Below are 27193 nucleotides of genomic sequence, written 5' to 3' on the forward strand. Positions count from 1 at the left end.
ATGTTTTGCCTTCTAAAAATAAGTCAAGCATGTTAAAGGCGGAAACTTTTGACTGAATTCAGCCTCAATGACATCTGACGGGTTTTTGACAGGCCTATATTGTTCCTTCTTACCGCATGTATTAGTCAACAGTTTCAGATGTATTTATCATCAGACACTGGGCTCAGACACTACATCAAGCTTGTCATTCACTTTTTTTTGCAAGTTGCATAGAGGAAGTATATAAAAGAAAGACTCCGTTTTTTCTCTGCTTACCTGAAGGACAGGATCAAATTCAGCTCTACAGATGCTGCCCCCCCGACACACAAACAAACATATGCATATGACGTTATCCAATCAGCCAATCATGTAGCAGCAGCACAATGGAGAAAATCATGCAGATACAGGTCAGGAGCTTCACTTAATATTTATATCAAACATCAAAATGGGAAAAAGGATCTCTGTAACTTTAACCATGGCACAGTTGTTGGTGCCAGATGAGTTGGTTTGAGTATTTCATACTCCATTCACGCTCACACTGAAAACTATATATTTTCCGTTTTTACACAGTAATGGCGTCCTGTGGGAATGGGAGCAAAACGACAAAATCGAAATATTAATCTACCCCCTGCTGACCTAGTAACATTTACGGAAATCTTCAGCCATGGCTCCAGTGACAATCGTAACTATCAAATTTATGTGTTCTGAGAAACAGCCTTTACTTGAACAAAATAAATGCTCAGAAACAGGAAGATGACTCTCTCAACAGAGACATGATGCAGCTCAACTCATACCATGCTGTCAACCAGCTTATGTCACAGTTTGGGGTTTTCACAACAATGGACTTGCCACCTCATGGATTATGTGTCATATCTGGATTCACGTGGTTCACGTCATTCAAAGGTTTGTGCTCCATAACATTCTGTTAAATACAGTCAGGTGGGAAAAGAAGATATCCATTACGTTTCCATTAGAGAAGACTGAGTAGGAATAAAAACTTATTTATTTTGTGTTGTTTTTACCCAACACAATTGGTTGCATTCATTCATGTGATTTTTGCTTGCGAGTTTACTTCTGGTGAATGAAATGGTGGTCAGGCAAACCAATTTGGCTGCCGTTATGTAAAGAGCTTGTGAAACCGTCTCTGACCATTTCTCGCAGTTTAGAAGCCAATGCATGGTCAAGATACTTTCAGAAAGTTGCTCTTTGCAATGGGATACAGCTTTACATGTGAGCAAAGAAGGATTTTTTCTAGGAGTTGGAAAATTATCCATCCGTTGAGTTCCCTGACATCCCAAGCTACCTGGTGCTGCAGACATCATTCTCTACACGGACAAACAGATGAAAACCTGGAAGAGCATGGAGGCGTACAACTTTTTATATGTGGCTGGGTTAAAGATCTGGGGATCAGGACACTACAAGATAAATCCTGTTTTGTTTACGACAGGGTAAGTCGGAATTTTTGGGCTTTTTGTGCGCGTCTTTGTGATGGTTGCTCGGACGCTACAAGTTTTAGTATCAGCTGTAAACAAACCACAGCCACTCAATTCTCAATCCTCCCTGCTTTCCTCTTCCAGGTAAATCATTCATAAAGATCCTTTAAAGATCTGGGTATTGGTAAAACAGGATGGAGCAGTTATCATGGCTCACTGTAACTGCATAGCTGGGTGAACAGTTTCGTGCTCTTGACTTGTGAACTCTGCTTTTGTGTTTACGTGGAGTGTCTCGGTTACTTGATCTATCTAGCTTGTAAAGACTGCTAGGACATCCTGATAAATAAAAGGAAAACATATATGTTAGTTTACAATATGGTGACCATGATCAAACAGTAAACAAAAACACATCTGAGGACTTAAGCGTCTACGGAACTTCAAAACATCATGAAATAATGGAAAATGGTGAGAAAAGTCATTTGCGAATCCAAATGAAATAAATCGGGGAAATTTACACACCTTTCATGAAGTGATCACTGCAAAATCGAGCGGTCTTTGACTCCGCTCCCCTCCATCGCAGCGAAAGGTTCAAGCACCACCTTTCTCATCGTCTTTTGGTAAAATCCTTTACTCTTTCACCCTTTACCACTTCAGGAATCCGGAAGAAACTTTTATCAGTTTCACGGTTTGTTTGATTTGGACAGCCCGAAACAACGCAAGTGTAGGGCATTTTAACGACTAGCAAGGCACCACAGCGATAGTAACGTTTTGTGAACAGTGAGCTGAGCTGACCACCACTTCATGTCTTGCATATCTAATGAGGTGGATGTGATATCAGATGCAACCCACCTATAATGGGTTTTGTATGTGAAAAGGGCTTTAGAACATGCTGATCTCTTGGAATTTTCACACACAACAGTCTCTCGAGTTTGCACAGAATTGTGTGAACAACAAAAAACATTGAGTGAGCAACAGTTCTGTGGGTGGAAACACTTTGTAGATAAGAGGTCAGAGGAAAATGGCCAGATTACCGTATTTTCTGGACTATAGAGCGCACCTGTATATAAGCCGCATCCGCTCTATTTAAAAAAAAAGATATACAAGCCGCACCGGGCTATAAGCCGCAGATCTTTATGTTGAAAAATTAGATATTTACTGCATGTACAGAACGATTTTGTACTGTAAATGTACATGTATGTACCTGAACAGATTCTTTCCGAACAGTGCCTTTTAACACGGCAGCAACTTTGCTGATTAAAACGGAACAGAACCAAGAGAAAATAACCGGTATTTATTTACCTTCATTTCTCCTGTGTTTGAAACCACAAGTCACTTTAATCATCTTCGCTGGATTTGAAAATAATTACCAGTTAGTAATTTGTCATGCATGTTCTATCTGCTAAAGATCTGCTAATTCTTCTTTGCATTGATTTTTCGTCTATCTTATTTTTGATTCTACTTCTGGTTAGAGCACCCCTAGCGGTGGAAGAAAAATCCACAGAATAGCCGCACCTTTGTATAAGCCGCATGGTTCAAAACCTAGGAAAAAAGTAGCGGCTTATAGTCCAGAAAATACGGTAGTTCAATCTGCCAGGAAGGCTACAGTAACTCATATAAATCACTCTTTACAACCATGGTGAGTAGAAAAGCATCTCAGCATGCACATAACTTTAAAGGAACAGTCCACCGTATTTCCATAATGAAATATGCTCTTACCTGAATTGAGACGAGCTGCTTCGTACCTATCCGAGCTTTGCGCGACCTCCCAGTTAGTCAGACGCAGTCAGACGCGCTGTCACTCCTGTTAGCAATGTAGCTAGGCTCAGCATGGCCAACGGTATTTTTTGGGGGCTGTAGTTAGATGCGACCAAACTCTTCCGCGTTTTTCCTGTTTACATAGGTTTATATGACCAGTGATATGAAACAAGTTCAGTTACACAAATTGAAACGTAGCGATTTTCTATGCTATGGAAAGTCTGCACTATAATGACAGGCGTACTAACACCTTCTGCGCGCTTCGGCAGCGCATTGATACGGAGCTCAGATATCAATACGCTGCCGAAGCGCGCAGAAGGTGTTAGTACGCCTGTCATTATAGTGCGGACTTTCCATAGCATAGAAAATCGCTACATTTCAATTTTTTTAAACTGAACTTGTTTCATGTCACTGGTCATATAAACCTATGTAAACAGGAAAAACGCGGAAGAGTTTGGTCACATCTAACTACAGCCCCAAAAAATACCGTTGGCCATGCTGAGCCTAGCTACATTGCTAACAGGAGTGACAGCACGTCGGACTGCGTCTGACTAACTGGGAGGTCACGCAAAGCTCGGATAGGTACGGAGCAGCTCGTCTCAATTCAGATAAGAGCATATTTCATTATGGAAATACGGTGGACTGTTCCTTTAAACCTTGAGGTGGAGCAGCTACAACAGCAGAAGACCACATCAGGTTCCACTCCTGTCAGTCAAGAACAGGAATCTGAGGCTATCATGGGCAAAGTACATATGGTATATAGTACCAGTCAAAAGTTTGGACAAACCTTCTAATTCAGTGGTTTTTCCATCAGACTGAGGGAAGTCTTGCAAGTCACCCTTATAGCAGCTGGTAAATCAAAAACCTGGGCCAAAAATCACCATCTTTTACAAGAAGAGCCAGGAAGACTAGCATTGTACACAATTAGCAAAATGTAAATAAATCTCAGATTATGTAAATCCAAGCCTTACAGAAGTCATATCCAGATATAACACAATCAGATGAAACTGTTCAACTAAATGCAGTCCATGTGACGAGGGAACTTTGTTTGCTCTCCAACTAGCTAAGAGAAAAATAGAAAATAAACTCATCATCTATAGCTTTAGGAAGGAGAGGGCAGCGTGTGCTGAGCTGACACACGTGGAAGCAGAATTGAATACCTGAAGTGATGTAAGGGTTTAATAATGGGTATACACCTGGTTTCAGGTTCTTCCAGTATGATAATTTTCCAAGGCGCACAAGTATTTCTGGTTGTACAAAAGGCAGAAAAGAATAAACACACTAACATGAAAATTGCCATTAAATTATGGAGATGTTTATTATATTTGACAATTCAACTAAGTGATAACTATGCACAAGGACATTCACCCACACACAGTGACCATGGTCAGGTCCTCAGTACTCACGAAACAAAACCATCTGTATAGAAATCCCCTGATGATAGAAGTCATTAACCTAGTGTTTAAATGCCTATTACGGCAAACAAAGTCACTTTTCCTAAGCTTGGGTGTTCTTGCTCTTTATCTTTGAGGTTTAAGCAGCATCCTCCCATCAAAGCGAATAACATCAGAGAGTTCATACTCATAGGAACCCACCACAGGCCTGGGCAAGCACACATGTATAGTCTGAGACATACACACAAAGCAGTAGACACCACCCACATACATTCACAAATAATGAGAGAGAAATAATCCACAGCGAGGAAGTACATCCTTCTATAAATAAATGGTCTTCTTATTCTGGTTCAGGCCTTCTGGGAATAATGGAGGTGCGGCATGGTGGAAAAGGAAAGTGGTTATAAGGCACAGATTTTGGCTAATTAAGTCTGACGCTGTGTGCGTTCTTTCATTAGGATCCTGCTGCGATACAGTCTTCTGTCCAATAGCAGCACCAGAAAATGAACTTGAGATATGGCCTGCAGAGACAGAAGGGGGCTAGCTTTCTGAAGAAGCTAAACATGGGGTCCAATCAGTATCCCATACAGTAAGTGGCAGACATTGCAAGAAATGTACATCTTGTACAAAACATGCAGCTGGGCCACAGAGAATACATGTGAAACCTGGAAGTTCCTAAATACTGTTAAACACTGTGGGTTTCATTTGAGTTCCGATCCCTGTGTGTAAAAAGAGGAAAAAGGAATAGGAGAACTTTGTGAATTACATTAACAGACAACCAGAAAGAATAAAAACAACCACTTAAAATACCCACAATCACATTCCTGAGCCTAAGACCTTCCAAAACCTACGGCTAGACAGTCTCCCATAAGTTTGCATAGGTGAAGTCAGGATGTAAGAATACTTTTAAAAATTAGACACAAATTTCTACCTACACAAACGCATCTCTCTCAAAACACATACCCTCACTGACTGCATGAGATTTCTATGGCTTATAATGGTAGCACCAAACAGAGTGCGACTGAAAGGTCAGCGAGTGTGTGTACAGTTCAGTAGAACACTCAACAGGATGTGGGAAGCTACACCCAGCGATAATTTCCCAGACACAGCTCCAGCAACTCACAACCAAGTCAGGAAATAAGTCACATTTAGTGGCATAATCATGCAGCAACCTAGAACACATTAGTAGCAGTGAGGTACGATGTTTATTTCAATAATTCATTAAGGCTGGTTTACTCCCACTCTCCATCTCTTTCTCCCTGAGCTTTTTCTTCCTCAGACACATGTTAACTGGTCAGCAACAGTTTTATGGTGATCTCTTTCCAGCGATGGACGGGAAAGGTGCAACAGAAAAGCGTCTGCCCTATCATCCGGTGGTCGCTAGGTCAAATTCTAGTGAGGCCACAGCCATCCTTGGCTAGAAAAGAACAAAAATCGCCATGTCCTCTGTCAATCACAGCAATGCTAACCAATGATGGGCATCTGCAAGCTCATGTATGTGGAAGAGGGTAGATAGCGCTTTCCCCTGAATGTGTTAAACTGTATTGTTTAAACTGCATAAACAATCGTTCGAAAACATGCAAATGGCTTCATTCACATGTCTCAAAGGAAGCATACGTTAGTCTTCACCCACCCCAGTTTGTAGCCGTCAGATGATGGGGTGAGGAATTGATCAAGATCAAATTAACAAAAAAAAAAAAAAGCTTAACATTTATTCAACAGGGTTCCTAAATTTCTGTACATTTCTCCTCCTACTTTGTTTGAACAGCTGACTTGACTTTTGTTTGAAACGTCTCTCTCTGTAACTTTGTGTACGAAACTAAAGTTGTATTATTGCATTGTTCATTACTGAATTACGCTGTGTTTGCTCACTGGATTCTTGCGTTTGTGTACATTTATATAGAGCAAACAGAATTGCTGTTCTTGGACTATGCTCTTCGTTCAATGATCTGGCATGGGAACCGATCCCACCTGTGTCAGGACAGATCGGTGTCAAGTCACTACAAACAATGTGACATGGATTGAAAAACCTTCACTCTGATTTAAAGTCATCTTCAAAGTGTTGCACATAGCACACATCTGTAGTTCTCAGCCCTGGTATCCTCCATTTTCAATTCCAGGTGTTGGCTGTTGAGAAAATGGATAAAGCTTTCTTTTAGATATTTGCTGCACTGTCTTTGCTGCCTCCTGCACCCAGAACCATTAACATGTTCACACAAGTTGAGAGCTACTATAAGTAATGCAAAGTTTTTGGGGAAACAGGAAGTTTTCTTCCTGAACCACTGACATTGCTACCACAAATGCTGAACACATACAAGTAGTAAAATGCCTGTGCTGTTAAGCAATCTAGGATATTCTACATCGGATATGTTTTTTCTTTATAGCTTGATATGCATTGTAAGATATCATTAGGGTATATACATTCTAGATACATGATAATTTTACATTTTTTACACCCCAAAAATAACCCAGATACTCTCCCAGAAATTGATCATGGTATCAGTTTGAGATAGGCTGTCTATCCATTTCAATGCCTGATTCCTAGTAGCCAAAAAAAAAAAAACCAAACAAACAAACAAAAAAAAAACAAGAGTGCTCTGAGAGCACAATATCCCCCGCTGGCAACTATGCCGTAAAATGCGACTGAGTTGAACGAAATTGCAATATGCATATTACCGACATATAACAAAGAATCCTGTCAAGTTTCGTGAAATTCCTCCAAAAATTGTGAGAGGAGTTGATTTCAGAAGGTGAGTACCCTTCCCAGGACGGATGGACATTGCCACAACATAATCCCTCTTCGGGCCTTTTGGCCAGCGGGGGATAAAAATTGTGAGGGAAGTTGATTTCAGAAAGCATGCACACCTTGATGAAATTGCCAAAGTACAAGTTTGTTAATAATCAAGGGCATAACTCTGGTAAAATTTGCCCAAATTAAACGAAATTTCAATCTGCGTATAACTGTCCTATAACAAAGCCTTTTGCCAGGTTTGGTGAAATTCCTCCACAAATTGTGAGAGGACTTGATTTCAGAAGAACATACACCCTCATGAAATTGTCAAAGTACAAATTATTTAATCAAGGGCCAAAACTCTGGTAAAGTTTTCACAAATGAAATTAAATCGCAATATGAGTATTACCGTCATATAACAAGGCCTTTTGCCAAGCTTCAAGAAATTCGTCCAAAAATTGTGAGAGGAGTTGATGTCAGAAGGCAAGCACACCTTCATGAAATTGTGAAAGTGCAAGGTTATTAATCAAGGGCTGTAACTCTGGTAAAATGCGACTGAATTGAACAAAATAACAATAAGTGCATTACCAACATATAACAACGTCTTTTGTCAAGTTTCGTGAAATTCCTCCAAAAACTGTGAGAGGAGTTGATTTCAGAAGGAAAACACTCTCATGAAATTGTCAAAGTATAATTTTGTTAATCAAGGGCTGTAACTTTGGTAAAATGTGACCAAATTGAAAGAAATTACCGTACAATATGCGTACTACTGACATATAACAAAGAATCCTGCCAGGTTTCGTGAAATCCCTCCAAAAATTGTGGATGGAGTTGATTTCAGAAGGTGAGTACCCTTTCTGGGACTGACAGATAGACGGACGGAAATCGCCACGACATAATCCAACTTCAGGCCTTTTGGCCAGTGGGGGATTTAAAAAAAAAAAAAACCACCACCACCACCACCACCACCTTATTAAAATGTAATTTTTAAATGCCAATGGCCAGTGGTACTTGCATAGGGTTGGTATTTTTGTTGTGTTGTGTGTTTGGTAAAAGTCTTGCATGAAAGTAAAACAAAGAATAACCAGAAGGGCACTTGGCAGAGTGCATACCTTCACCAAGCCAAATATCATCAACATCAAAATAAAATAAAATAAAATAAATAAAAATCACTTGAACTTATGATAATACTAAAGCTGTATACCAAATTTCATCAAAATCCATTCACTACTTTCTGAGTTACATTTGGAACAGACAAAAAAAAATCCTGGATCTGTATTCATATCCAGATTTGCACCAAAATCTAATCAATCATGGCTCACCTTTCCTCAAAACTTCATCAAAATCTGTTCACTACTTTGAGTTACTTTGGGAACAGACAAACAAACGGAGGTGAAAATATAACCTCCCCAACAAAGTTGGCGGAATTAAAAAAAGAATAATGCGTGGCTTGATCGTAATTTCGGGTAATATGCAGTCTGGCTTACAGGAAAAGATGCCTATCATACTGAATTCCAACCTTACTTAAGTCTGCTGTTTTATTAAAGTGTCACACTACTTCCTTACAAATATAAATATGCATAAACTAGACTGAGGCAAAAGCTTGTGGCTCATTAAAAATGACTGAATGTGCTATCCTTGCTTCCACTGTTGCGACATCGGTAGATTACTCTTCATATATCTGTTGCAGTCACAAAAAAAAAAAATCATCATTCTTTTTACATAGGAGGCATCTCCTTCGGGCTGTTTCCTCTGCATAGTGTCTTTCTGCAGACATTGGCGTCTTTCCCCACCTTTGTACTATGAGAAATATGCATTCAAAAGGAAAACGACAAAATAAATAAAACACAAGAATGACTGTTTTAATTTTTCAGTTTAGAATTTCCTGGTTTCAAAAACTTTTACCGTATTTTATTTTTCTGCAGTGTAACCTGTCAGTTGTGCTCACATAGTTACATGAGAAGCAACATGAAGAAACCCCACTCAGGTAATTACTGTACTCCAAAAGACTTACAGCTCACAGTGAATCTGAGACAGCAATGAGGAATTCACAGTTAAAAAACAACAACAACATAGTAGCCTGACTTTAAATTGGTTTATTAAAGCTACATTGTGAGAATTTTATTTTATTTTTTGCTCCTCGCCTCCCCCTACAGTTGCGAAGTGTAGTTCACTTTTACGCCACTTTCGTAAATACAAATTATGCTTTGAGCTCCCCTCATGGACAGCTGTAGACATGGACTTGTTTACAAGATGAAGGATACAGAACCAGCAGAAGCCAAAGAACCACACCAACTGACAAGATAATATTACAGGATTTTACACAAATATGACTACATAGTTTTATTTACTATGACATCGGAGATGAACACTTAAATAGCAAAAATTTTTAGTTTTGCTGCAATACCGTGCTCGCATTTTCAGGCCATGTACACCGTTTGTGTACGTTTGAATGTGGAGTATGTGTGTAATCGAATAAAATGTTGTTGGCGACAAGATATAGAGATCTTGCAGTCATGTGACCGGAAAGTACACAACCCCCATCTTGTCGGTCAAAAACACCGCTGAATACTGCTGCACTCGTGTACAGAATGGATCAATTTCAACCGACGGACTACACGGCTCATTTTTCTAATGAACAGATAACTAAATATATGTCTAAAATAAACGATCTACAGATTTGTGACCCTTATGGCTTACTGGACGGAGTTTTCACGACCGGATTTTGAACTGCCAGCAGAATACCCGGACGTGTATGATTACCTCATTAACTTTCCCTCGCTGTTCAGTGGTGAAGCACTGCGTGCTTATAAATCTCTGGACAGTTTTCTTTACAGAAATTCAGGATTTGTCAGCGACTCAGATGTGGCATCTTGTAAACAAGAAAATAATCCTCATTGGATGGGTAAGTCACTTAAGTATTGAGTATAGCACTGACCAGCCGATTATAGAATAGAATAAGGTAATTCCAAATCGTCTGTCTTGTTTACATGGATCTGGCGTTGGAGAGGTAGAGGCTTGGCAGTGGAGGTTTGAGTGGCTGTTTTCTGAGCTTAGTCAACAGGCTGGCTCTGCCTGTAGCCTCGCTTTTGCTTCGGCTCCCAGCGCCGCCTCCTTCCCTTTGCTTCCAATAACAATCCACGGAGACCCCGCTGGTCTCGCCATCTCGTCCGGAATGTTTTTTTTTTTTTCTCGTCCGGAATGTTGTGCATGCGATGGAAATCGCTACAAACCGTCATTTTCTGCTGGAAACCCATGTCCAGTAAGTCCATACGGTTGTAGTGGATATTGAAGTCCGGTACAGACGAACAACACGCAAAAATACACACAAAAAACATAAAAAACGTGCACAGGTAGGGAGAGCTTGTAGCCGCAGCCGTTGTAGTAGAATTGTATATAGTAGGATTTTCCAGAAGAAAAGGTAGAAGTAAAAGCAGAAGTAGAACCAGAAGTAGAAGTAGAAGGCGGAATATGGCGTTTGACCGACACGATGGCGTCTGTCACAATCTGGATTGGCTGTGACATCACATGCAAGTGCTCCATAGGAACACATTGTACATAATATACATTGGGCAGTATAATTTATTATAAGCTAGCTGAGATAAGGTTTGCAAAGTTGCAAGCTTTCAAGGCTCATCTGACGGGAGATTGACCAAGACTGACCAAATGTATTGGCGTGAGATGAATTTATTTATTTGCATACTAGCCGGAGACGGGACTGAGACTAGGAGACTTTTGTCATCTGGAAAACTATAACTCGCCGTGAGACAGGGATAACACTGATACAGCCTACGTCACAAACTTTCATAAATAATATTGGCAGGGATGTACATTCTGCTGTCAGATTGTTGTTGTTTTCCCCCTTAGCTGTGAAACAGATCACTACTCGTGTCTTGAAGTAAGCATGCATGCTCAGGGTCTTTTGTTTGTTTTTGCTGTGCTGCAGAAAGTTTGCAAAAGTATTGTATACAACTCGGAATAGTAGCATGCTAAGCTAATGTTACCAGAACCATATGAACACTGACATAACTAATGCTGGGGGATGCTAATGGCCAAAGTGCAGTTAGTCTTTTACTCTTAGCTCTCAAGTTAAATCCAGTCCAAGATTTACTATTGTCTGGTCTCTCGCTCAGTCATTCTCTTGTTTTCTCTTCCTGGCTTCCTCCGACAGCATCTTCTTTGGTCTCTTCACCTCTGCCATGATGTTCATAGTGAGAATACCAATCTATTCTCTGAAGGCCCATAGTTGCTGATGTGTGACATGTTGCCGTACAGAGTTACCCAGTTCTCGAGGTGCTATAAAGCGTAATGCAGTTCTCGTGAGAAGTCTCCAGGACGCACCACCAGAGTTACATAGTGCCGGCGAACCGAGCGTAGAGTCAGAATGGAAGGCAAGCCATTCTCCCTACTACAATTCACTGTACCATCCAAATGATTTTGAAGCTGATATTTCAACTTAAAATTCATATATAACTCCTTCGGACACAAGGAAAAATGCTATGGAATGTCATGTGTACAATTGTACACATTATGTCCGAAGGGTAGCCTGGCAAGCCAGACTAAATGTGAATATTTAGTCTGGCCTCGATCCGTAGACATTTCCGAAGCGGGTAGGAGGAACAAACCGCTGTCTTTCAAACTGTCTCTGTGCGTATAGGCCAACGCTCTGACCAATCACCGCAACAGTGACTGTGACGTAGTCAGAGCGTGCAGTGGGGGAGACCTTGAAATTAAATAATTTTTCAAAATGCATATTAATTAATAAACAGGTTCTAGATATTAAGAAGTTTGGAAATAATGACCACAAGTTTGGAGTCTGTACCACATACACATTTTTTTCCAAGTGTTTTTCAAGGGTTTGCTTAAACTGTTTTTGAGAGTTTTTATTTAGTGGTGTTTGGTGAAATAATTTCCCTTAAATTTAAAATAACGGGATAATAAGAAACAATCAAAAAGTAACGTTTCAAAGCTGTTTATTAATTCCTCGTACTGCACAAACTAGCCCCATCCTTTTGGCTACGAGCGGAGCCAGCTGGTAGATCAGACTTTTGCCATAGCCGGTTGGCAAAACAGCGTCGCGGCGCAGATGTGCAGATCAGACAAGACGGAAGACGTCCTTCTTGAAAAGGAATGAGCGGAGAGCCTCTTCCTGCTCATGTTTCAACGAAAACTCCAAGTCTAATTCTTCTAAAACTGATTCCAAAGCGGAGTCAAACGCGCGCTGTTCACTAGCCGTAGCCATCTTTCCTGTCGCGCAGCTTTGTCGTCACTCCTGCAAAAGCCCGCCCAAAGAATCCAAACAAAAACCTTGCGTTGTGATTGGCGGGCACGATTTGATGCCCGGGGTGTTTTTGTTTATATGGTGCGAGGCTAGACCCATTCGCTAGGCAAAAAATATTTTTGGCCGCTAGGCGGTTGGGTCTAGTTTACTAGGCTATCCAAAGGGGCTAATGTTACTTTAATACCAAGTACATTAACACCAAACAGTATTAAATGTATTAACACCACACCTTACATGAGGACAACCTTGGCGTCTTTATATTGTCTGAAGAACTATATGACACTATCACACAACTGCAGCAGAAAACATTCTTCAACAATAACTAGCCAAAGAATTTTAAAATGAAGTGTTGTATAACACTGAACAGCAACTAAGCAAACAATTTCCTGTATGTGTAAGTGCATGGCTTATTTCCAAAATGCTGCAGTTCAGATTTTATGACAGCAACTTGCCAATTCTCTTACTAAAACAACCCTGGGAATATTTCTCAATAAATCAGTGTGCTGGGTTTCCTTCATTACTAAGAAAAGAACAAAGAAAAAAAGAATGCAGGATTAACATTACATAAGCAACTCAATTCACAAAGGCCAGAATAAACACTGGTAGGGTTCAGTGCAATATAATTAGTTATAGTCCACTTTTAGACGCCTGGCATGAACACCTTCACATGCTGTAATGTGGAGTCACGACAAGCCAACTGGTCATACTTGTTTCAGCAGACTCTAAGTCTGACTAATGTCCGTAATCCCTGAAGAATTAAAAAAATGATGACATCTCCAGCTCCTCAAAACAAAAGACTTACACCATGTTGTCAAACAGCTGCATTAAATGGTTGGGTAAAAAAACACTGATGTATCAGTTGAGACCAATGTTGTGGTGAATAAAAAACTTTTCATTATGTGGTTTGGGTATCCTGACCATCCTGATCTCAAATACTGTATGAGTATTTGTGTTTTGGTAATCACTATACAAAGCATGCAAATAATTTTGGTCAAAAGAACACAGGCCAATTTTTAGGGCCCGTTTACACGAGGACGCTGTCGGGTAAAAACGACTAAATATTTTATCGGATGTGCCTTTCGTCTACATGGGGACGGCGTTTCTGAGGCTGAAAAATGGAAAAAATTGAAAACGCCTTCCAGAGTGGATAAGTTAAAAACAGCCCCCGTTGCGTATCCGTCTAAACTACCCAATACGCGACACTCTGCTCGGATCTGCTCACGTCGGGTACGCGTTTACGTCATACGTATGTCATATACTGTACATGCCAGCCCGGGAAGCAAGAAAGTAAGTAAAAAAGTAAGAGCATGTCTGATTACATCGATCCAACGGACCTTCAAGCTGCTCTGGCAGCTTTAATAAACGTCCAGGAGTCCTTCGAACATCTATACCGAATCTGCACATATACCGTTAATGAACAGAGGCGGGTATAGCATGCTCTTACTTTTTTACTTACTTTCTTACTTACCATAGCCAGAGTAGTCAAAGTTTTCGCGGCGCAGATGTGCAGATCAGACAAGACGGAAGACGTTGCGCATGCGTGCAGACATAGCGGAGGTCTTTCACAGCACCACCTAGCCGCCTGGCATGCACATCCAATTGAATTCCACACATTTATGCGTCACCGTATAGACGCAGATTTCCTCCTTGAAAACGGTCGTGTAGACGCGGAAAAAAGTGAGAACGAAAACGGACTTTTGCGTTTTTGTTTCAGACCGTCCCTGTGTAAAGTGGGCCTTAACCGCACTACATCAGGACTACAGCATGATGTTCTAATGCAGTCCAGTACATAGTATTGTGCCCTAAGTTATACAGGTGTTATACAGGGTGCATCACAACACAGTCATCTTAAAACTGCTGAACAAGGGTCTGAGGAGTGAGTTAATCCCATGGATCTGCGACTTCATTTCCGACAGGAAGCAGTGTGTCCATTACCGTGGTTCACTCTCCAGTTGGGAACATCTGTCTTGTGGTGTTGCTCAAGGAACCTTGCTCGGTCCCATTTTGTTCCTAACCCTTATTGATGACGTGGCAAGTAACACCGCCATTCCGACGTGGAAATACGTGGACGACATGAATCTGCTTGAGTCCAGAGCCCTCCACCAGCCCTCCACCCTTCAACAGGAGTTGGACGAGCTACACTTATGGTCTACGAACAACCACATGCTGCTGAACGGTACCAAATGCCTCACCATGCATGTGACTTTCTGTCGAAACCCTCCTCTACTTCCACCACTTCAGATTTGTGAAACGCCCTTAGCCATTGTATCTTGTTTGAAAGTTCTAGGGCTTCACATCCAAAAAGATCTGCGATGGGACAAACAAGTTGATCAAATGCTAAGTTCAGCATCGAGGAAGCTTTACTTCCTCAAACGACTAAGGAAGTTCGCCCTGTCTACAGCTGACCTGACAATGATTTATACGGGCTATGTCAGGCCCATTCTTGAGTATGCGGCACCCGCATGGTCATCAGGACTAACCCAATCTCAAGCGGACAAACTGGAAAGAATACAGAAACGGGCGTGCCGTATCATTTTAGTGAACGCTTACACAGGCTACCCTTGTGCACTGCAAAGCCTTGGTCTTGTGACATTAGCAGAGAGAAGGGAGCAGCTCTGCCTCAAGTTCGCAAGGACATTGCTGAAGTCTGAATACAGAGATTGGCTGCCACCGACCAGGCTTCAGGTCTCAGGCCGTGTCACAAGAAACAGTCAGAAACTGAACTGCCCTAAAACAAGAACAAACTGATACAACAACTCTCCTATTCCGTACATGTGCAACCTGCTCAATAAGTCTGGGGAATAATTTCCATCAGCAGCTAGTCGCAAATATTTTCCATGTCGTTAACACTTCTCTGTTCTCAGACGATCGAAAAATTAAGTGCAATCGATGTATACCGTATTTTTCGGACTATAAGTCGCACTTTTTGTTGTTGTTGTTTTTTTTCACTAGACGGTTGTTTTTACTACCGTACCTGTCTTTGGAGATGATATACCTATAGCCTACTTGACCTCTGATTTGATGAAATAAAATTCGACAAAAATGAAGAATGACACTCCTCGATGATGACTACAGCTTTAATAACACAGATGAAAGAGCCATGGGGCGATAATAAGCCCTACCGGTAAAAATATTCTAAAAGCAAACTGATTAATGCATCAGTAATAGGCTACTAATATTAGTTATAATACAAATATAGGCTATTAGTTTAATACTATTACGATAGTAATAGTATTAAAGATAGTAGTAGATATTTAAAATAATCAGACTAGGCTACTTACAGGGCAAAGGGCGCGTTATCACTGCTCAGCTGTTCGTTTATTAAATAAACAATGCAGTCGCGCAGTAACCACGCGCCGCTTATCAGATACAATCACAGATTCTATGGATAGAATAACCCTTCAAAAAAGTGCGACTTATAGTCCGGTGCGACGTATATATGTTTTTTTCGTCTTCATAATGCATTTTTTGGCTGATGCGACTTAAACTCCGGAGCGACGTATAGTCCGGAAAATACGGTACATATTTTATTTAAGTTATGTGGATTTTATGAATGTGTTAATCATTGTGAGTAAGGGGTATAGTGTAAGAATTTTGCTACTTTTAATCACGAATGTTACGAGATGCACAATATCGTTAGTCGTATAAGTTTTTAATCTTTAAGTCTGTAAATTGAAAGCAATTCAGTGGCGACTTCACTGCGAATTTCAATAAAGACATTTTGAACCTTGTGTTAATGCAGAACAGTCAGTAAGGAAACAGGGCTTTTTACTATAGTGATCTCACAGGTCACTGTACACCTCTTGCACGCTTACAGCTTGAGGTCGGTTCTGCAGAAAATTTCAGTTCTGCCTGCTCTCCACCGAGATCAAGTGTATGAACAGATTTCACTGGCATAGCTGAGATACATACACACAGTCACAGCAGCACATTGCTTTATTAGATGCGCTACAGAAATACAGCGTGCGAGTTATGCTTGTATGAAAACAAGTGCTGGGTTCTGGATTAGATCTTTGGTAAGAGCAAGTAGGGACTCAGAGTCCAGGCTTAAACATGATACGATTTCAATTCTTAAAAGCAATGATTCGATATTTGACAACACTCTTCAATCTGCTATGATATAATACAATTCCGAGTCATAAGATAACAATTCAGTAAAGTTGTTCAGGATCTTGGCAAATATTATTTCATGATTTAATATTTATTTAATGAGAATTTAATACCAAAGCGTCAGCGACGGAGTAGTTCACACAGCCGGACCATGAGAAACCAGACTCGTTTATAATTAGCCAAGTTGTTCTTCATGAGAACAATTAAAACAATCAGCTCTTCCAAACAAAACAATCAGAATCAAAATCCAGTGAAAGCTCAGGGAGGAGTAGTGACTTTCCTCAAAGTTTGTTAACTGGCCTAATTAGCAACTTGTTAATGAGAAATCACAAAGTCAGGGAGTAAAGGCCAATTTATGCTGACAACCCAGTCCTCGCAGATAGCGTCGCAGACAGTGTCTGCGTAGCCCCCCCACCTTCGCAGACGCTCTGCGCGCACCTCCCAAAAATTGTGACCACCGCAGAAGCCTCGCAGACAGCGTCGCAGACAAGAGGGCTCCGATTGGTCCACTCTACATCCGCTGTACACGCACTTCCGCTTCCCTACTTTCCCGGTTTGGTTTGGTTTCACGACCAGCATTTTTAAAAACACGAGCGAAGATGGAGCAGCATGAACAGCGGTTGATTGAGGAAGTACGTACATCTATACGACTCCAGTTCTAGTCATTATAAAAAAAAAAGTTCTAGTCATTATAAGTAACCGGAGGATAAACACTCCACTAACCACACCCACCAACTACTCCTAGCGACTTCGCGCCCCCTTGCGTTGTGCCGGTGAATAACATCGCGCACGCCTATTACTCCCCGCTCAACGATAAATTACAACTGTCTGTGAAAAGCTATCTGTGAAAGCCTTGTCGCAAGAGCATGCAGAGGCCTTAACTTTTGTGCAGACTGATTAGATCTTCCAAACAAAACAATCAGAATCAAAATCCATTGAAAACTCAGGGAGGAGTAGCAATATTTGTGAATTGTGGACAGACGGACGGATGACGGACTATTGTGTGATGGCAATAGCTCATCGCCCGATGGCCGGTAAGCTAATAATTAATTAACGATGATGTAAAGAAAGACTATTTGTAGCTTAATAATTTTGTACACCTCAGTTTAAAAATGTGAATTATTTTTCACATACCAGTCCGTTTCCACAATAATCAAAATGATAATCAGTTATAACCAATAATAACAGAGTTATAATTGTTGCCTCATCTCATCTCATTATCTCTAGCCGCTTTATCCTGTTCTACAGGGTCGCAGGCAAGCTGGAGCCTATCCCAGCTGACTACGGGCGAAAGGCGGGGTACACCCTGGACAAGTCGCCAGGTCATCACAGGGCTGACACATAGACACAGACAACCATTCACACTCACATTCACACCTACGGTCAATTTAGAGTCACCAGTTAACCTAACCTGCATGTCTTTGGACTGTGGGGGAAACCGGAGCACCCGGAGGAAACCCACGCGGACACGGGGAGAACATACAAACTCCGCACAGAAAGGCCCTCGCCGGCCACGGGGCTCGAACCCGGACCTTCTTGCCGTGAGGCGACAGCGCTAACCACTACACCACCGTGCCGCCCATTGTTGCCTCAATTCATTTTAATCTAATCTATGCATCAATCCAAATGTCTGATCACTACACATCTAATATGAAACACAGAGGTGGACAGTAACAAAGTACAGTTACTTGAGTACTGTACTTAGGTACACTTTTTGAGTATCTGTACTTTACTTGAGTATTTTTTTTGGAACCTTATGACTTTAACTTCACTTCATTTGAAAGGCAAATATCGTACTTTTCACTCCACTACATTTCAATCAAGGTCCTCGTTACTTGTTACTATGAAGCAGCTTTGAAAGTGGATGTTTTTTCTTTTTTTCTAAAACGTGATTGTTTTTTTTTGCAGGTGACACTGAGACCAGGGCTTTGAACCAGAATTTTTTTTCCTATTGGTTCGTTCCGAACAGAAACGGAATTTTAACATTTCCGGTTTTGGGTTCCACCATTAAATAGACGTTCCCGAACCAGTTAGAACAAAAAAATTTCGTTCCCGGAACGGTTAATTACGTTCCCTGTCAGCTGTTTAACAAATGGCTATAAAATTATGTCTCTGTCTCATCCAGCTTAAGCCAAATGTAGGCTAATTCTATTACAGCCTTCATTAAATAAGACAAGAAATAATTCAAAACAATTATTATTTCAAATGTTGGCGATTTGGATTCTCAGTATGTCTTCCCATCTACACAAACAGAAAAAGTGCCAAAAATTAAAGATAATTCGTTTAGTGTGTTACCAAAGGCGAGTCAGGCCCTATAGAGGGCTACCGCATGACGTCACCGCGCCGCGAGATTTTGTTAGGCGCCATATTGGAAGACCAAGTACACATCTATGCAAGTACATACATACATAAAACAAACTACACCTGAAATGTAGCCAGGGCCGGTTCTGCCCTAATCTGGACCCGGGTGCAACATCGCGCAACCCCCCCCCCAAAAAAAACAGTCTAAATCAGGACAACCATCACATAACTATAACTATAAACATTTTATATCAACTATTTTAACTAAATGGGCTATAATAAATAAGCCTGCAGGCAGCCACGGCGGGCTGCCTCAGAAAAGTAACCCTTCAATGACCCAACTGAAAGCCTGCAGCCACGGCCTTAAAAAGTTAGTAACCATTTGTCCTACCTTAAAACCCGTTTTGCATTTTCTGCCTCCTTTTTTGTATTTTCGACCCTCCGTTTATTTTCTTTCTTTTTCTGAAAACCCGATTTGTGTCCAGACACTTTGTTCTGCTACCAACGAACTAACTCGTCAGGTCTCGTCTCTCGAGCCCGCGATGATTCCCGTGGGAAGGGCAACAATTGATACATTTTTACAAACAGCCAATAGGGAGGTTACATCGTTCAGGCTCTTCTTTGCTCAGACACTCAGTAATGGAGATGTGATAGTAGTCCACCTTCCCGCTCTCTCCATTCAATCAGCGAACGTCACACAGGAAGTGAACCCCAGCGGGTCATAGAAACTTGCGCAGGAGAAGAATGGCTTTTATTTGTAGGCTACAGAAACTTTGAGGAACGAAATAAAAACCGGTATTAACCGGTTACCATTATTTTTAATAAGCGTTTCTGTTCCGGAACATAAAAAATAATAAAGTTTCTGGTTTCGTTTCTGTTCCATGTGAAATAGAAAAAGTTCCCGGTTTTCGTTTTTGTTCCTTGAACCGGTTCAAAGCCCTGACTGAGACAGCCGACCAGTATCACTAGGGTCACGTCACATCCATAGACCGGATAAAATCAAGCCCAATGATTTCTCAGCAGCATTATTTGAACACAATCAGTTGATGGCAGAATGGAAGGAGGCGGTTCTTCTGGGGGATGCACGCACCCATGGCCATACCTAGAACCCATGTTTCAGTTTTCTGAAAGGATTAAAGATTTGTTTCGTTTTAAACGTTTGCTTTGTTTGCCAAAAACGAACCACATTACGGCCTACAAAAACTCGCCATCCAACCCGCAGAAGCATATTTAGGTATGTAAACATTTTATTCCAAGAGAAAGCTTGCAGTGAAGTTGTCTGTGCTTTTAGAGCTAGCAATAACGCTGCAATAGCTATGCAGTCTGGTTAGTCAAATGACTTTCTATGGATTTGCCAGCCAAGTTGCCATCGTCTTGTCCACGGCTAACAATAACACGTAGCTAGTTAACTTGGACACCGTTAGTTAGCATGTAAAAACGGAGTTATGCTAACATGAATAATTTTAACTTATCTGAAGTCTTTTCAGAAATGTTTTAGCATAATCTTGCGAAATAAACAGAATGTAGAAATCTTTCTTTTCTAGTAGCATTAGCTACCAAATATGATTTGAAAAGAGTTTGCTAGCATGTCAGGAGGAGTGTCACTGACTAGCTAGCTTAACGTTAAACCACCATGATGGCACAACATGCGTTTATTTTGTGAATTCACATTTCTGTCTTTGGTAACAGCGTTAGGTTTTGTAAGTGTTGTGGCAATGATGCGTTGACAGAAAATGTACTTTTAATACTTAAGTATTTTTAAAAGCAAATACTTCAGTACTTTAACTTTAGTAAAAAACTGACTGGACAACCTTCACTTGTATCGGAGTAACATTTGACCAGTGGGATCTGTACTTTGACTTAAAGGGCATATCCTGGACCAAATTACACACTCATCCAGAAGGGTAATTTTGCACAAGGCCATCTGTCTACAGCAGAAAAAAATTAAATAACAAAACACGTCTGGAAAAATCCCAAGGGAGTCTGGAGCCAGATTCGTGACGTCACCTGCGGAAGCGCCAGCAGGCTGCGAGAGCTTGCACGGTTTCAGTGCACAGCCTGTGCAGACCAAGTTTAGCAGCTAGCGATTTTGCATTGAAATATGGAATTGTCACCTGAGCGCAATGTTGGAAATGATGAGTACTAATCCCATCAAGATTGGTGTTACTACACCCTCCTACGATACATCTGTTAACCATTTTAATAATTATGTGACAACATTGAAGAAATTTGCAGAAAACCACCGGGGCGTTTTCTCATAAACAAACCAGCGCTGGCGTAGGATTCAGAGGGAGGCGTCCCGCACGCAACGTCACAAAAATCAATGTTTCCCGGGAAATCCAAATGCCAAGTTTTTTCAGAGGCGGATGAATTCGCCTCAAATGGCTTGATTTCAACTGAATTTTTCTGGCATTGCGCAAGGTAAAAAAATTGCACAAAATGCGACAGGTATTAGACCAAAGTTTAATATAAAATAGGAGAATTACATTGATCTTGTTCCTGAATTTACCCATGATATGCACTTTAAGTAATGAAGTTGGGTACTTTGTCCACCTCTGATGAAACAACCAAGAAGGCTGATGCAGTAAAGGGTATTAACTGTAGCAGTCTCTGTTGCTGGAATCGGAACCTCAAGCATATATCTTGTGTACTTTTAAGTAATAAGTATATTTTACCTAGAAAGCATACTGCATCTTGTGTAACATTAAAACTTTAAGGTTTAAAAGGAAATGACAGTCCATTGTAGCAACAAGGAACGGTACAGTTTAGTGCACTTTTTTTTTAAGAGTTAAATGAAATGAGAATAATCTGAAAACCAAGCCCTGACTGTGATTCTTCATAACCTGTGTTGGTTTTAACTCCACCCAGACACATCACACAGGCCTCTATAAAACCAGGGTTTTCAAAGTGCTCAGCTAAGAGATGAAAAGTGCTGCATTTTTAATGTTTTAATCATGATACATACAGGCCAGTGATAAAGGCAGGTTTTCCTTTCATTCATGGTGCATTTAGGCACGGTGGTGTAGTGGTTAGCGCTGTCGCCTCACAGCAAGAAGGATCTGGGTTCGAACCCAGCGGCCGGTCAGGGCCTTTCTGTGGAGTTTGCATGTTCTCCCCATGTCTGCGTGGGTTTCCTCCGGGTGCTCCGGTTTGCCCCACAGTCCAAAGACATGCAGTTAGGTTAAAGTGGGGCGTTAGTACCTTGAGCAACCCCTGACTGCTCCCCAGGCGCTGTAGTCTGGCTGCCCACTGCATTCACTGCTTCAGATGGGTTAAGTGCTTGAAGTCTGCATGTGACAAATAAAGGTTTCTTCTCAAATAAGTATAACTAAGTAAACAAACGGGCGGCACGGTGGTGTAGTGGTTAGCGCTGTCGCCTCACGGCAAGAAGGTCCGGGTTCGAGCCCCGTGGCCGGCGAGGGCCTTTCTGTGCGGAGTTTGCATGTTCTCCCCGTGTCCGCGTGGGTTTCCTCCGGGTGCTCCGGTTTCCCCCACAGTCCAAAGACATGCAGGTTAGGTTAACTGGTGACTCTAAATTGACCGTAGGTGCGAATGTGAGTGTGAATGGTTGTCTGTGTCTATGTTTCAGCCCTGTGATGACCTGGCGACTTGTCCAGGGTGTACCCCGCCTTTCGCCCGTAGTCAGCTGGGATAGGCTCCAGCTTGCCTGTGACCCTGTAGAACAGGATAAAGCGGCGAGAGATAATGAGATGAGAGGTAAACAAACAACGCAACTAGTCATGTTAGGTGTTCAACTTGTTTACAAATCACAACATGGGTTGAGTCAGGGAAACAGGAAGGATTTAAATCACAGGAGTGTGTACAGTTACTGACAGTGTATCAGCTCTTTTCACACTGCTTCTTTGTGTCATGGCACTTTACCAATTGGCCAAATTAGCCGGGGCTGGGAGGGTTTTGGAAAGCTCAGTGCAACAACAGGTGCTGGTTCTGCATTTAAATATCTTAAATAGGATAGACATGATACATCTATAGCCACGATAAACAGGTGCAAACTACTATTATCGAGTAAACATAAGAGTACACGGTTCTGATAGTGAGTTAATGGTGTCTCACAATCCACAACAAACTTCTGTAGTGAAACCATCCCGAAGCCAGACTTGTTTTGGTCTAATGTGGAAAACTACGACACAAACAGAAGTAGCGTTCACTTTTCTTTCCCCCAGGGGCTCACGGAAACACTACAAACGCATTTCTGCATTCCCAAGAACACTTGTATTAATGTTAAAGGCTGGACGCTCACCTCTGAGATGGTCGGACACAAAACACCAGAACTCCGGATTCCACCAAAACTGTACTTCACTACACGCCGTTTACCGGAGCGTCTTCCCGCACTGCATCACACCGGAGCCTGTTCCATAACTGCGCGAGGAGGAGCTCCTCTTCTTCCTCTTCTAGTCTACAGGAAAGAGCTCTTCCATACCGAGCGTGTTTTCAGTTGGACAGCGCATGCGACCTCTCCCGGTAAAAAAAAAAAATCTCCGGAGAACAAAAGTAAATCCGCGTCGGGTTTCATAGTCACGTGGTTTCTCGCCGGAATGTCTTGGACGGGAATGCGGTCTTTGTTTTTGAGGAACAAACTAAATTCACTCAGCAGCACCCTGTGGTCCGGATCGACAACATGCTGACCCACTCACTCAAAGCTGAAGCGAATGATTTACCATTACATCTCTATTTAAAGATAGACTGCCTTTCTTTCAGATTTTTCAAGTCTCATCTCATTATCTGTAGCCGCTTTATCCTGTTCTACAGGGTCGCAGGCAAGCTGGAGCCTATCCCAGCTGACTATGGGTGAAAGGCGGGGTACACCCTGGACAAGTCGCCAGGTCATCACAGGGCTGACACATAGACACAGACAACCATTCACACTCACACCTACGCTCAATTTAGAGTCACCAGTTAACCTAACCTGCATGTCTTTGGACTGTGGGGGAAACCACCCGGAGGAAACCCACGCGGACACAGGGAGAACATGCAAACTCCGCACAGAAAGGCCCTCGCCAGCCACGGGGCTCGAACCCGGACCTTCTTGCTGTGAGGCGACAGCGCTAACCACTATACCACCGTGCCACCCGGCTCTAAACTCTCCATTATTTTTTCTTGTTCTTGTTTCACCATGACGCAATTCAAGATACTATCTCATGCATCATGTGGTGGGCTTTCCCCATTCGTACAAGGGATTGTGGGATACAAATTTGAAACAGGAGGTCTCATCTCATTATCTCTAGCCGCTTTATCCTGTTCTACAGGGTCGCAGGCAAGCTGGAGCCTATCCCAGCTGACTACGGGCGAAAGGCAGGCTACACCCTGGACAAGTCGCCAGGTCATCACAGGGCCGACACATAGACACAGACAACCATTCACACTCACACTCAATTTAGAGTCACCAGTTAGCCTAACCTGCATGTCTTTGGACTGTGGGGGAAACCAGAGCACCCGGAGGAAACCCACACAGACACGGGGAGAACATGCAAACTCCGCACAGAAAGGCCCTCGCCGGCCACGGGGCTCGAACCCAGGACCTTCTTGCTGTGAGGCGACAGCGCTAACCACTACACAACCGTGCCGCCCGGCTCTAAATTCTCCATTATTTTTTCTTGCTTCACCATGACGCAATTCAGGATACCATCTCATGCATCACGTGGTAGGCTTTCCCCATTTGTGCAAGGCATTGTGGGATACAAATTTGAAACAGGAGGTCATAAAAAGAATTTTCCCTGACACTTTTGTTTAGGAGACCGAAAGCTACTGAATTTGAATCGCAGACTTCCAATTTTATTCGTTATTTATTTTTATTTTTTTATAGAACCACAAAGGGTGGCACTAGTGGTTAGTACTGTCACCTCTCAGCAAGAAGGTCCTGGGTTCGAGCCCAGCAGCCAATGAGGGCCTTTCTGTATGGAGTTTGCATGTTCTCCCCGTGTCCGCGTGGGTTTCCTCCGGGTGCTCCGGTTTCCCCCACAGTCCAAAGACATGCAGGTTAGGCTAATTTAGGCTCTAAATTGACCGTAGGTGTGAATGTGAGTGTGAATGGTTGTCTGTGTCTATGTGTCAGCCCTGTACCTGCCAACTTGTCCAGGGTGTACCCCACCTCTCACCTATAGTCAGCTGGGATCGGCTCCAGCTTGCCTGCGACCCTGTAGGACAGGATAAGCGGCTACAGATAACGGATGGATGTGGACAAAGTACCCAACTTCATTACTTAAAGGAACAGTCCACCGTATTTCCATAATGAAATATGCTCTTACCTGAATTGAGACGAGCTGCTCCGTACCTATCTGAGCTTTGCGCAACCTCCCAGTTAGTCAGACACAGTCAGACGCGCTGTCACTCCTGTTAGCAATGTAGCTAGGCTCAGTATGGCCAACGGTATTTTTTGGGGCTGTAGTTAGATGCGACCAAACTCTTCTGCGTTTTTCCTGTTTACATAGGTTTATATGACCAGTGATATGAAACAAGTTCAGTTACACAAATTGAAACGTAGCGATTTTCTATGCTATGGAAAGTCCGCACTATAATGACAGGCGTACTAACACCTTCTGCGCGCTTCGGCAGCGCATTGATACGGAGCTCAGATATCAATGCGCTGCCGAAGCGCGCAGAAGGTGTTAGTATGCCTGTCATTATAGTGCGGACTTTCCATAGCATAGAAAATCGCTACGTTTCAATTTTTTTAACTGAACTTGTTTCATATCACTGGTCATATAAACCTATGTAAACAAGAAAAACGCGGAAGAGTTTGGTCGCATCTAACTACAGCCCCAAAAAATACCGTTGGCCATACTGAGCCTAGCTACATTGCTAACAGGAGTGACAGCGCGTCGGACTGCGTCTGACTAACTAGGAGGTCGCGCAAAGCTCGGATAGGTACGGAGCAGCTCGTCTCAGGTAAGAGCATATTTCATTATGGAAATACGGTGGACTGTTCCTTTAAAGGGCATATCAGGGGTAAATTCAGGAGCAAGATCAATGTAATTCTCCTATTTTATATTAAACTTTGGTCAAATATCTGTAACATTCTGCATTCTCTGCAATTTTTTTACCTTGCGCAATACCAGAAAAATTCAGTTGAAATCAAGCCATTTGAGGCAAATTGGTCCGCCTCTGAAAAAACTTGGCATTTGGATTTCCCGGCAAACATTGATTTTCGTGACATCATCTGCGGGATGCCTCCCTCTGAATCCTATGTCAGCGCTGGTTTGTTTATGAGAAAACGACCTGGTGGTTTTCTGCAAATTTCTTCAACGTTATCGTGTAATTATTAAAATGGTTAACAGATGTATCGTAGGAGGGTGTAGCAACACCAATCTTGATGGGATTAGTACTCATCGTTTCCCAAAAGACCAGACAATGAGAGACAAATGGGAGCACTTGGTCTACATAGACTGTGTACTGAAACTGTGGAAAGCTCATGCAGCCTGCTGGCGCTTCCGCAGGTGATGTCACGATTCTGGCTCCAGACTCCCTTGTGATTTTTCCAGACGTGTTTTATTTTATTTTTTTCTGCTGTAGACAGATGGCCTTGTGCAAAATTACCCTTCTGGATGAGTGTGTAAAGGGACATACTTTCATATAACAAAAACCCGAAATTGGTCCAGAATATGCCCTTTAAGTCAAAATACAGATCCCACTGGTTAAATGTTACTCCGATACAAGTGAAAGTTCTGTCCATCCATATCCATATCTGTAACCGCTTATCTTGTTTTACAGGGTCGCAGGCAAGCTGGAGCCTATACCAGCTGACTATGGGCGAGAGGGGGGTTACACCCCAGACAAGTTGCCAGGTTATCGCAAGGCTGACACAGAGACAAACAACCCTACACACTCACATTCATGGTCAATTTAGAGCCACCAATTATTCTAACCTGCATGTCTTTGGAGGAAACCGGAGTACCTGGAGGAAACCGACACAGACACGGGGAGAACCTACAAACTCCACACAGAAAAGGCCCTCGCTGGCCACTGGGCTCAAATCCAGGACCTTCTTGCTGTAAGGCGAAAGTGCTAACCACTACACCACCATGCTGCCACAAGTGAAAGTTGTCCAGTCAAATTTTTACTTAAGTTAAAGTACTGAAATACTTGCTTTTAAAAATACTTAAGTATTAAAAGTACATTTTCTGTCAACGCACTGTTGTATTATTGACACAATGCTTACAAAACCTAATACCTCTGAAGCAACTGACTGGAC

At 42.1% G+C, this 27193-nt stretch overlaps 1 protein-coding gene across 2 annotated transcripts in view; it reads right to left on the reverse strand.

Moving 5' to 3' along the window:
- Positions 1 to 23405, reverse strand: part of rin2a (Ras and Rab interactor 2a) — a 77104-nt gene extending 53699 nt beyond the window's left edge. For both annotated transcript variants that reach the window (XM_060926052.1, XM_060926053.1), the window contains exon 1: positions 23246 to 23405. The gene's annotated coding sequence lies outside the window, so the exon portion shown is untranslated. The remainder of the gene's footprint in view (positions 1 to 23245) is intronic.
- Positions 23406 to 27193: the final 3788 nt, after the last annotated feature.

This window comes from Neoarius graeffei, chromosome 7 (genome assembly GCF_027579695.1).
Source record: "Neoarius graeffei isolate fNeoGra1 chromosome 7, fNeoGra1.pri, whole genome shotgun sequence".
Lineage (NCBI taxonomy): Eukaryota > Metazoa > Chordata > Actinopteri > Siluriformes > Ariidae > Neoarius > Neoarius graeffei.